The sequence below is a fragment of the Lactuca sativa genome, chromosome 4 (genome assembly GCF_002870075.4).
Source record: "Lactuca sativa cultivar Salinas chromosome 4, Lsat_Salinas_v11, whole genome shotgun sequence".
Classification (NCBI taxonomy): Eukaryota; Viridiplantae; Streptophyta; class Magnoliopsida; order Asterales; family Asteraceae; genus Lactuca; species Lactuca sativa.
In genome coordinates, this window is record NC_056626.2 from 352,997,148 (window position 1) to 353,010,717 (window position 13,570).

At 40.0% G+C, this 13,570-nt stretch overlaps 1 pseudogene; it reads right to left on the bottom strand.

Annotated features, from left to right (window-relative positions):
* Positions 1–9,843: 9,843 nt before the first annotated feature.
* On the bottom strand, positions 9,844–13,304 carry LOC111918417 (BTB/POZ domain-containing protein SR1IP1-like; annotated as a pseudogene).
* Positions 13,305–13,570: the final 266 nt, after the last annotated feature.

A 13,570-nucleotide genomic window follows, 5' to 3' on the forward strand; every position in this document is an offset into this window, starting at 1 on the left:
AAAATACTCTAACCATAACTCTGCTCTGCAGCTTTCACTTTCGTGAACTTGCACTCCCCTTCGGAGTTACACACCTTTCTCTTTTCCTTTTCCAAGGAACCCTCTTGGCCATAATGCCACCCCCTACCGGTGCCACGGTGCTCGCCCCAAGCGACGCCACCCTTTTTGCGTAACCGCTATTTACATACTCTGGCTCTCATTACAGGGGCTCTCAAGCCCATGCACTCTCTCCACTCCACAAAATCACTACCTCAACTAAACAAAATCACTAGCCCGGGGCCAGACCTTCCAATGTAATCACACTGCAACATACACAATCCGAAATCTCAAACTGATCCAACAATACTATCAGAGTCCCCAGCATGACTGGACCGACTCTCATAAGACACACTAGCCACTCGAGGCTATATCTCTGTGGGTCCGTACACCCAAACTCTGTGAACCCTCAGGTTCTAACTCTGGGAACCTTCCGGTTCCAACTCTAGAAACATGCACAACATAAATCCCGTGGGATTAATGCAGTACAACCCATCACGTACATCAAGCATACAAATACTCTGATCACATAACCCCGGTTACTTACTCAAACTTGATCCCGGCCTGCTCCCAGGCCTCCACAATCAAATGCCCTAGGTCTGTATCCCGCCCCGCATACCCGACGCTCGCTCTCGTCAGCCTATTCTCTGAGCTGACAGAACACTGTTGAATCCCAACAGCTAAGCACCTTCACATACTCATCGATCTCCCGGAGAATTCTCCAGTTCTCCCCCACTTAAAGTACTGACTAACAACCACCAAACTATAACCATACCAACCTTCAGGGAACAACGGATACCAAAACAAAAACCCGAAACACCAATCCATAACCATGCCAAACCCGCGAAACAACGAATACCGCATCGAAATCCACACAAATACCAGCACAAACAATACGCCACAATAAACGCAAGATAACAAGACATCAAGAAAGCAACATACCCGCAGCTGCCTCCGGCACTGCTCCGACTCCCTCTGTCGCAAGCTGATAAGCACAACCCTAAGCCCTTGGGGCTCCGCTCCATCCTGTCCTCCTCCTGAACTCCTCAAGGTGGCCGGTGCTAGAGCCTGCACCGGTCCTACAGAAAGCTGTGGACAGTTGACCCTCAAATGTCCAACCTGCCGACAATGATAACAAATCCTCAAATCCCGAATCGGCACTGACTGCCGACAATCCCGTGCATAGTGCCCCTCCTTTCCGCACTTGCGGCATGCACCACCGGACCAACAAACTCCGGTGTGACCCCTCCCACACTTCCCACAAGTGTGGCCGCTCCGATCCCCCACTCTAACATCAACGGTCCTGGACCGTTTCGGCGCCGGCTGCGACTGCATCGGAGCCTGCCTCAGCTCACGCAACTGCAACTCAACCTCTAACTCACGCCGCATGGCGGCCTTCTGCAACTCCAACAAGGTCTCGCACCTCTGCGCAGACACGAACTGTCTGATATCCCCCTTGAGCATACTCAGATATCGGGACATCTGAGCCTGCTCCGAAGCGAACTCAGGGCAAAACATCGCCCTCTCAATACACATCCTGGTGATCTCAGTCACCGACTCCGAATCCTGCTTCAGCTCAAGGAACTCTCGAGCCAATCTCTCTCTCTCATCCCGCGGAACATAGCGAGTACTGAACATCTCTCTGAACTGATCCCATGAAACCGCAGCCCTCTGTGCATCGAAATATGACCCCGTGGTCAATCTCCACCAATCCTTCGCCCCGAGCCTCAATAGGTTCAGAGCACACCTCACCCTCTGATCAGCAGGGCATAAACTCGTGGAGAAACACCCCTCCACGTCTGATAACCATCTCATAGCAACAATCGGGTCCTGAACTCCATCGAATGTGGGAGGCTTCGTAGAATAGAAGTCCCGATACTGAAAACCCTGACTAGCTCCTCCCCTTGCCGCTGCTACAACCGCTGTAGCCGCCGCGGCAGCCGTCTCTGCGAGAGCCGCATAGCGCTCATCAAAATACTCAACCATGGCGGTCTTGATCGATTCAAACAGTTCCGGCAACTCAGCCCAGAACAATGCAGCAACCTCATCATGCAGGATCTTGCGAATCCTCGCATCCAACTCGCTCGTGCTCATCTGATCGATAACCTCAGACGGTACCGATCCACCCGGAACTCCCTCTCCAGCTCCCGATCCTGATCCGGATCCACTCTCCTCATGCCTCGAAATCTCAATACTGGAAGACACCAAACCAAAACTCAGACTCATCCCACAAACCTAGGATCCAACTCTCGCAACCCAACCCTAGAGATTATGGTTTCCCTGATACGCGTATGGGTCCTGTGCTTTCAGTAGTACGGGCCCATACTACCTTTCACACCTACCCATATTTGTATGAAGTACTACCACAATACCCTAGAGAACATGCATAACGACTATCAACCCTCACCACTAGAGGAACACTGAGAATCTCCCATAAGGGACCCTAGGCTACAGGCATCACAAATCAGGCAACATTATCATGAATTCCTGAAGATCCCTAGCCTAACTCTAGCATGTTGTTCTATCAAGCTCAATAAAACAAATATCATGTATGGTATCTTGGGGTTACTTACTGGCTCCGGCTGATCGTACCTCCGCGTCCTCCTTTTACTAAATTTGAAAACCATCTTAATTTCTCTTTTTAAAATCCTCCTCGATTTGAGACTGGAGTCACACGAATGTTCCCCCAATTCACTCAAACCAAGGCTCTGATACCAACTTGTAACGACCAAAATTTCAAAACAATTAAAACTTTTCAAAAACCACTCATTTTAATAACGTTGTTACAAAGAGGTTTTCAATACATTATTTAACAGAGTATTTTCCCAGGTTCATATCGTAAAACATCAACGCGAGGAACGGTACGATCACGCCTTTGCCTTGTCACAGACTCCTGAGAACCTGAAAACATAAAACCACAACTGTAAGCCCGAAACCTAAGTGAGATACCCCCAAAATACCAACCACATATACGCCTTTCCAGGCCACGACCTTCCGGTCCAAAACAAATCGCCTTCCGGCCCATAACATATTGTCTTCCGGCCGACAGCATAATAAGCATACATATCAGCATAAAGGCATACATAACCTAACAGGACATAGAACGACCCTGCATACCGGGTCACACCCCAGGTCTAGCAATCATACGCATAACACATAATCATATAACAGTTCACAGTCAGCAATCGATCAACAGACCACAAAACATAGCATTACTCTATTCAAGATACCGGCCTAGCCGGTCACTAGCATAACATCACCCTACGAATCAGTCAACATACTAAATGCACACATACGCCTTTCCAGGCGATGACCTTCCGGTCCACATAGCAATGCCTTCCGGCCCACAACATGTAATGCCTTCCGGCCTGCAACATATAACGCCTTCCGGCCCATATCATAACAACTGACAACCACCCGAAATTCCATCCGATAAAAGGTTGGCCTTGGTGCCATAAACCCTAGCAAGATAGTGAGGATAACTCACCTCGAAACTGCCGACTGAACAGATAGCTCAAGCTGCTCCGATCACTGATACGATCTCCACCTCTGGACAGCCACCAATGCACTGAACTCAAACAATAAACAACAATTACCAAAATACCCCTGGAACCACTGGTCAACCCTTGGTCAAAGACAAGGTCAAAGTCAACCCCTGACTGACCCTACTCGCCGAGTCAACCCTATGACTCGCCGAGTCCCCATAATTAGAACTTCACTCAATCCGCGATCTAACTCGCCGAGTCACCCCGAGACTCACCGGGTTCAACAACTCTGAGTCCACTCGCCCTCAACTCACCGATTCTCTAAGATTCCCTTTCTACACGTCGAGTATCCCCCTTGACTCGACGAGTTCCTCCTGGAAGAATCGCGGGGCCACCCCGACTCAACTCGCCGAGTCTGAAGAACAACTCGGCGAGTCCCAGTTAATCTTGAAGCTACTCGCCGAGTCTGTTCATCAGACTCGGCGAGTCCATGCCATGCAACCGCTCAAACTGCTTTCTAAGGTCAGATCTGCTCCGACAATTCATAGGTCTGGCCTTCCTAGACTGGTTTATCACGTAAAGTCCTCATTTCGGTGCTCATAATACACCCCATGACTCATAATTCACATTTTGACCTAAGGCATAAGGATTCCAATCCAAAACCTCCATTGATTCCCGAAAAGCTCAGGCATGGGACATTCTGGACTTCCAAGGGTCCCAATATAGGGTTCCAATCGCTTGGGGGACTAAAGAAACACTCAATCTAGCCACAAAAGGGTTCAATAAACCCTAAATCCATATGCACATCAACATAGAAGGGAACAACTCGGAATATTACCTGAATAACGTTGCTCTGTGTCCCCAACCCTCAGAATATGGCTTCTCCTTTTGTTCTCTTAACCAAGCCTCCTCCTCCTTGCACAATAACACTTCCAAGATCAATAATGGTCTTCTACCTTGCTCCAGATGCTCACAATCGAATTAGGGTTTCTCTCAAAGGACTAGGGTGAACAATGACGGCCATAAGGCCCCTGATATATGTCCCAAACCTGGACGGTTAGGGTTTCGCTAAACAGCGCGGACTCGCCGAGTCCATATCCGGACTCGTCGAGTCCAGTCGCGAACCCGCGACCAGATCTGCGATCCTACTCGGCGAGTCTGAGCTCTAACTCGCCGAGTCCCCTCTTAAAACACCCAAAATCATAAATATAACAATACCTGGAATTCCGGGCTGTTACAATTTGTAATGAGAGTAGATGGGTGGACACAACCACAAAGGGGAAGCGAGTACCAAAAAAAGTGTTGCGGTACTTTCCTTTGACTCCAAGACTTCGACGGATGTATAGTTCCAAATTCACAGCTAAAGATATGATTTGGCATAATACTAGAAGATCAACGGACGGTATGATGTATCATCTGGTAGATGGAAAGTCATGGCATGAATTTGATAAGAGATATCCAAAGTTTGCCAAAGAACCTAGAAATGTTCATCTAGGTTTAGCTGTTGATGGCTTTAATCCATTCGGCAACTTTAATAACAATTATAGTATTTGGTCGGTTATATTAACTACCTACAATACACCTCCACGGATATGTATGAAAGAGTCTTCTTTCATGCTAACTTTGTTGATTCCTGGCCCTAGATCACCAACAAAGGACATTGATGTTTACTTGAGGCCTTTGGTGGATGAGTTGAAAATGTTGTGGGCTAAAGGAGTCCAAACAAGAGATGCATCAACCAACACTGTATTCAATATGCGTGCGATGTTGTTATGTACTATCAATGATTTCCTAGCACATAGCATGCCCTACTTGTAACAAAGACACATCTTCCATTTATGTGACCAACAAGATGTCTTATATTGGCGACAAACGATTCTTGAATATAAAGCATAGTTGGAGGGAGAGTCTATTGTTTGATAGTCAACCTGAGACAAGACCGCGTCCTAGACGATTCATTAATGCAACTATATTAAAACAAGTAAATTGTCTCTCTGATCGAATTCCAGGGAAACATCCTGATTATGGGGGCAAAAAATGAAAACGCGGCGATGAAAGAAAAAAGAGAGAGTTAAATTGGGTGAAACAAAGTATCTTCTTTGAGCTTGATTATTGGTCTTCCATCGACCTAAAACACAATTTAGATGTTATGCATGTTTCAAAGAATGTGAATGAGAGTGTGTTGAATACTACACTGATGAATGATAAAAGAAAAGACAAAAAAGAAGCAAGAATTGACTTAAAAAATATGCGCATTAGACCAGATCAATGGCCAAAAGAGAAATTCAAGAAGATGAAGAAACACAACAAGGATGAAACCAAGAAGAAAGAAATACTCCCACATGCTTCTTAATCTTTCAAACAAATTGATCGACAACATTTCAGTCAATTCATTAAAGGAGTTAGACCACCTTATAGTTTTGGATTGAACTTTAAGAAGAAGGTTAATGATACTGAATCAAATTTGGTTGGGCTGAAGTCTCACGATTATCACGTCCTCATGCAATGATTGCTACCTATAGGGTTTCGAGCATGTCTCCCACCAAATGTTTCAAGAACAATCATTGACTCGTGTACATTCTTTAAAAAAATTTGTGCACGGTCATTGGATGTTAACGACATGAGAAATGCTAGAACAGAAGTGGTGAAGATCTTATTCAATCTTGAGTTGATATGTCCTACAACATTTTTTGACATAATCATTCACATTATTCTTCATTTACCTGATGAAGCCATTCTTGGAGGGCCTGTAAACATGAGATGGATGTATCCTTTTGAAAGATATGTGAAAAAACTTAAAAATAATGTCATAAACAAAGCCAGACCAAAAGGTTCAATACCAAAGGGTTATGTTGTAGACGAAGCTTTGACATTCTGCTCTATGTATCTTGAGGGTATGTAAACTAAATTCAACCGTGCTGATAGAAATGATGATCCTGGACTTCCAAAAAGGCAATTTTTTTGTGTTCTCATCACAATGTCGAACAATGTCAGTTAAGAAAATCGTTGAACTTTGTAAAGAGGCCAAAAAATCATTGCATTGGTTTGTACTAAACAATTACAATGATGATGAGATGAGAAGCTACAAATTGTAAGCTTATGATCTATTAAGTACCTTTTCGATAGTATTTTAACTATTCTAATTATTTTGTCCCATATTTAGTGAATTCAAATCAGAATTGCCTAAAAGTGATTTCAAAAAGGAATTTCCTTCATGGTTCAAAGAAAAGGTAAGTATGTTATATATTTATAATGTAAAACTAATTTATTACTTAAACATACAATCTTCTATTTCCTTACAGATTTATTGTCTCCAAAAAGATATGTCTTCAGGCATTGGAATATGGTCCGTTGCGTGCATATTCTTACACTGCGTGTATAGTAAATTGTGTCCGATTTGTCGTGAATAGCCGTGATCTCTGGCTTACTACTCAAAATAGTGGTGTTGTTACATTCGAAGAAGATTATACACCATTCTATGGTTAATTTGAGGAGATCATAGAGTTGCATTATTTATATGATAAATCAGTTGTACTCTTTCGTGGTAAATGGTTCCATGCGTCACTACGTAATAGACATTTAAAGAGTATAAATAATATGACTCTTATCGATACCAGTCATGAATGGTATGTCGGTAAAACGTGGCATGATGATCAACAATACGTCTTAGCCACACAAGCTAAACAAGTATTTTATCTCCAAGATCCCACTCAAAACAATAACAGGAGAGTTGTGGAAGAGGTTTATCATCGAAAACATTCGAATCATCCATGTATCGGTGTTGTGAATGAGATAGATGTCGTGAACAACACTCAATCAACTGATTTTACCTTGGTTGTCGACTTAGGCACCTTGCCTATGCAGACGACTTTAGGTGAAGTTGGTGAATCAAGTGTGGTTGCTAGGAGGAATGTTGCTCCTACTATACACGATGACGATTTCATTAAATATGACAATGACGATGATGATACCTACTCTTCAGATGAAGAAATAAATAATGAAAACTATGACAGTGATGATGATGTTGTACATGTATATTGCTTTAGTGATGAATCTGATTGACGGTACGTTATTGTTATTATACATCCTGATTGCTTATAATATTTGTTAATTTTTGAAATATTGCTTATTTGTAGCTTTATTATATATTATGAACGTTTATAATATTTGTTAAACCGATGGTAGAAGTCGCGATGGGACACGTAGGAGACGGTGGGGACAGATGTCCACAGGGTCGCACGCCGTGTACCATCGGGTTGCCAATCTTGTAAATTATATGAAATTTTTAAGTACTAGATATATTAAAGCTTTAAATTTCTAAATTTCCAATTGTATATGTAAATATAGCACAAGTGAAGAATGTGAATGTGCATGGCAAAGGGAGAAACCTAAATTTGTACGATGAGTATGAAAAAAACAAGTGTAGGCCTTTGGATTTGAGAATTGATATCTCCGGGCGGACATATCGATTTATAGGGGACAACGGGAAAATGTTTGTCAGACTGATCTCAAATCTGGTGGGATCACATGTACCGTTGCATTATCATACTTGGGGTCGTGTTCTTACCAAGTACAAAAATGATTTATATCCCGAGCTAGAGGTAAGTATACAACATAGTTTATATGTATTGAATTTTACACTTATTAAATATTTTTTACTAATCAAATACGTTTTTCCTTTTGCAGACTTATTTTGATATTAATATGTATCGGGGCAAAAACTTGTGGGAACCCCTTCGAGCGAGTATCCACGAAGATATGCAAAGAGCTTATTGAGAGAGCAAGTATTAAAAAAACATTTTGATAGAGTTGGTGGATATCATAATGTGGAAAGGTCAAGAAGATATCCACCGCCTGATGTAACGTCGAAGCTTGGAACGATATGATTGATTTGTTGTTTTTGACCGAGGAATACAGACGCACGTGGGTCAAAAATAAAGTTACTAGGTCGAAACTTCCGCACACAAGTGCTCATGAATGTAGATCCTATGCTCAACAACGTTATTTAGAGGTAATAAAATAGATTAGTATTATTTAAAATTGTTATTAACATTTGTACAAATATATTTATTGTTTTTTCACTTATTATATGATAAAATGGGAATCACACCCAGCATATTGAGGGTTGGAGATAAATGCGCTACAAAGAAGGTTCAGGTTGGTGTATAATTAGTCAAGCAGAAGAAGATTGGGTAAGTGATAAACAAAATGAATGTGTTGTTTAAATATATTATTATTAATTATAATTTCTTGTTTAAGGATTATTATTATTATTATAATGTTTAAGTTTAGTTGTTTGTTTTAATTAACGTATGTTAATTGTTTTCTTTATTTTAGGAGAAAATTCAAGAGGAATATGAGAAAATACAAAAGGTCGGGGAAGGCGGAGAAGTAAATGAGGAACAATGTTTAGAACGTGCCCTTGGGACGAGACGTGGACATGCTCGCGGGGTGGGTAGGAGACCAACCACCAACTTCGGTTTGAATTCCAAATGAAAAGCCTTCCACTTCCAAATCGTCCCAATCTCAACCCCAATCTCAATCCCAATTTGATGCACAACAAATGCAAGAATATTTGCAACAATATAATGCATCATTGGCGGCATGTATTCCGAACTTCCAACCACCACTATTTCCTAACTTTGTATTCAACTATAACACACAATCAAGTACCTCTCAACAATTTGCCAAAAGGATGGAAGAAGAAGAAGAAGGAGGAGAAGATGATTATGGCAATGATGGTTGATGTTTTTTTTGGTATTTTAAACAATGTTAGTTAACTACTTATTGTAATATTAAACTTGAATTTTTTGTTTTGAATTTAGACAATGGTACCTAGTTAATGTATTTCAATTGATATATATTGCAACGTTTTTGGATTTGTTAAAAGTGCAGGAATGGTAATGTACAAAATCGGTAAATCTATAAAAAACAACCACTAGCTATCCCGACGACAAGTCGTTGCTATAGGTCCGTAATTGAAAACTGTGAAAAACCTATACCGACGACCCGTCATCGCAATAGCTTAGACCTTTTGCGACGACAAGTCGTCGCCACGGGTTATTAATAAAACTTTATTTTTTTTTTCCGAAAATATCGTTGACAAAAGATGTACCGACAACGAGTCGTCGCAATAGGTGGAGCTATGCCGACGATATCTATGTTGACGACATAATGGACCTATGCCGACACGTTTATACCGATGACTCTTTGCCGACAACATGTCGTCGGCATAGCCTGTACCGACGACATGTTGTCTGGATAGTTTCTGAATTTGTTGTCGCCATAGGGTCCGAATGTTGTACTGAATTGACCATCGAGCTCCCGTCTAACGATTTTTAATATAAACACAAACTTTACAAAAAAATATCACACACAAATATATCAAACGCATGGAATCCAGAATCCTATTCCCAAACGAATCAAGACATTGAATGTCTTCGGTCTTTACTTGGTTTATTCCTGCCTCTTGTACTCGAAGGTACAACCCCATCAACACGTAGAAGCGGCATAAGCTTCCCCAACTTTTTCGATAAAGAATTCAAAAACGATTTCCGAGGAAACAATGGTTTGTGATCAGCAGAATAACGAATAGGAACACGCGGGCTGCGGACTACAGATTTCTCACTAGACAATCTTTCCACTTCTTTCAACTTCATTTTCATTTTTAAAACCTCAAGTTTCAGGTCCTGGTTTTCTTTTTTCAGCCATGAAAGCTCATGGGATGATGGCCTGTTGGTGGCGGTGGTAGCGGTGATGGTGGTGGAGGTGGAGGTAGTGGTGGGTTCAACCTCTATTAGACCATCACCACTCATTGTGTCTCTTAACCGCTTTTGTTCATAGGAAAGAGCTTGACCCACAGTTTGCACAGGAAGCCTGTCATTTTGGGCAGCATGCGCACATGCTTCACGTGAAAGCTTTTCACAGTCCATCAAGCTGCAAACTTTCTTTCTTTCCATATCACTTAATGTTGGATGAACCTGTAAAATGTTATATAAACCGTTGTTTATGTCATAATTTAGTAACAAACTATGTTACTAATTATGATATTAACCTTTATGAAATGCTATAGCAGGATTTACCAGTTTTGGGTGCGGATTTGGAGCAAGTGGATCTAGTAAATGGCAGTTTAGTCATTTTTACTGACGGGGAGGGTAACTAACTATTTCACATATATTCTTCTTTAGTCATTATTAATAATATTTATTATATATCATTTTAATAAAATAAAATAAAACAGACCCTTTCAGTGAAGATGAACCAGTAAGAATACACAAAATATGATTAGTTCTCCTTCCATGCATTTAAAATGACTAAAACTAGTCAACTGCCACGTGGACAATGTAAAAGTGAACCAAATCAGCACTGAAAACCGGTAAAACCTGTGATAACAGGTTATAATAAATCGCACATAGAACAACATCATTAGTTGGTTACGCTCCAAAACTATTAAAATGACTAAAGTGACTAAAGGCGAACATGCCAAAACTATGACATAAACCCAATAAATCAAATGGTAAGAAGAAGAAGATACAAATACATACCTTCAAGAAAATATCAATGGCTCTATAAATTGCATCATCTGATACCTTAGCTTGTTCTGGAATATGTTCAACAAAATTGATAAATTTTGATAGTAATAAATTCCTATCCGAAGCTATTTCAGCAAGATAACTTTCCAATAATTTTCCAACTTTTTCCATGTCGTTTTCTTGATTATTATTGATTTCTAATACGTGTTCAAGGTAATTCATGATGACTCTTTGGACAGTGTCAACATCAAACAATATGTCACCATCAAAATGAAAAGATGGAATTAGTATGTCATCCAGCACTGCCTGCCCGAGTTGTAAGCCCATTCGTTTTTCCAAGTCTAGCTTACATGCCGTTGTTGTTTCAAGGTATATGGCTGCCCGAAGTAACATTGAAAGAAAACTGACCGACATTGTGTTTCTTTCTCTTGGTAGGAGGCTTACTATTGTTTCTAGAACTATCCTCTTTTCGTGTTCTTGTTTCGAGTCAATTTTTTTCTTGTTCGTTCTGTGTATCTCCTGTTTGATGTTAAATTATACATATGAGTTAATGGAAAATTATTTGATTCTTATGGGAGTTATATTGAAAAATTCTCATTATAGAATGAAGTGATTCATGTAGAAAGTGTATAGGAACTCCAGCTAAAAATGATGTCATTTAGTAAAGAAGTAATGCAAGAAAGAGCAATATAGTTTTATTTATTTGTTCAACATAACATCTTACTTCATTTCTTCTATTACGACATTGTAATTTCATTTTTTTTTACAATTAAAGCATTCTACTTCTAAAATCTACCTACTTATAGTACTATAGTTTTCTTTTCAGGATATTGTACTTTGAAAAATCTATCAATTGTAGCAGTGAAAATTGCTTTATATTTGGATGATAGATCTATAATTGGGTAGAATTTTGAAAGGACTACTATGTAATAGAAAAAAAAAAAAAATGAAAGTTGGATGCTATGATGAAAGCATGTTAACATTTCTTGCACTTTACCCATCTTTCAATACACCTAAAACAAAAAGAAATCTTACCAAACCTTGAAGACACTTCTCGGCATAAAGCATTAGAATTGGACCAAGTTCATTTTGTTTAAATCCCCTTGAAATCATTGCAAGAAGAACCCTTTGAAATATATCGATTCTAAGCACAATTAAATCTTCAACCCACCAATCAACTATACCTTTCAGATGTGATGAAGAAGAAACCAAATCATCCGTGCTTCTTGAAGAACAAAACTCACGTTCTTTGGTCACGATATATGCAATAGTATCAATACACCGAGTAATCAACTTTACTTTTTCAGCCATCGGTAACAAATTTACTGATGATTGCAAAATGATGACAGCACCAGCTAATGTTTTAAGTGCAACTTCATCTAAATAGGCTTCAGATCTTGTTACAAGGTTTCCAATTGCATAATCTTCTGTCATTTCAAGAAACTCTGAAACACATCTCACAATGGAAATATTTTCTGTTGATAATTCAAAGTTTATTCCATAACAAAACTTTGCTGCGAGTTCAAATCCTTCAGGGCCTCCAGGGACATCATGGATTTCAATCACTAAAGGATCAGAATCCGTGGGATTTGATACTATTTTTCTTATGTAACCACACTTTGACACCAAAGGAAACTGCATAAAATTACAGAAATAAGATGGATAATAACAAGAGGATACATACAATCACAAGTCATACCTTGTGTAATGAAAAAGAAGCGCCTCCGATGTGAACTGTAACATCACTTGGGATTTCATGGAAGAAAATCCTGTTAACATTTGAAAAAAAAATGTCTCTTTAAATATTCAAAGTTACAAGTATGGAATAAAAATTCAGACTAAAGCAAACCATTCACTAGTTTTCTTCATGGAAATGGCCATATTTTGGTGACTCTAGCGTCTTGGCAGGCATTTTAAGGGCTGTGAACATCTACTGTATCAATAATTGACTAATCATTACAAGAATCCTGTGCTGTATTTCACCACATACTCCTTAAGATAAAAAAAACCTTTACGAAAGTACACACATTTCACTTGGCTTTACGAAGTGATGAATGAGTTGTTTCTTTTATTCTACACCATTGTTATCTATCTAGCGTTATATATACCATATCAAACTATCCACAGTTTTAAAGAATTACCCACGATGGGTATTAGCATTTGGCCAAGAAGGAGGGAACACCAGGGAGAAAACAGTAATATTTTTAATGTTGGTATTAAACGAGGGTAATTACAAGAAAGAGGTGGGATTTACGACTGGTGACTGAGAATGGGATTTTGGAGTGTTTGGATCTTTAACTGTGTAACTGATCTAGTGGAGCAGTGATTCTTGACCAAAAGCCATTAATACATCCAAACAAAAAAGGGGAGTTCAAATCTACCCTATCAGCAAAAGGACCGACTCCAAATCTGGGTGGGAACCCTACAACCTCATTGCATATCTTCTTTTTCACTGTAACAAATAATGACATACAACTAGATTTTTTATAAACTTGGCCTGAAGTCGTTTGGTTTGAT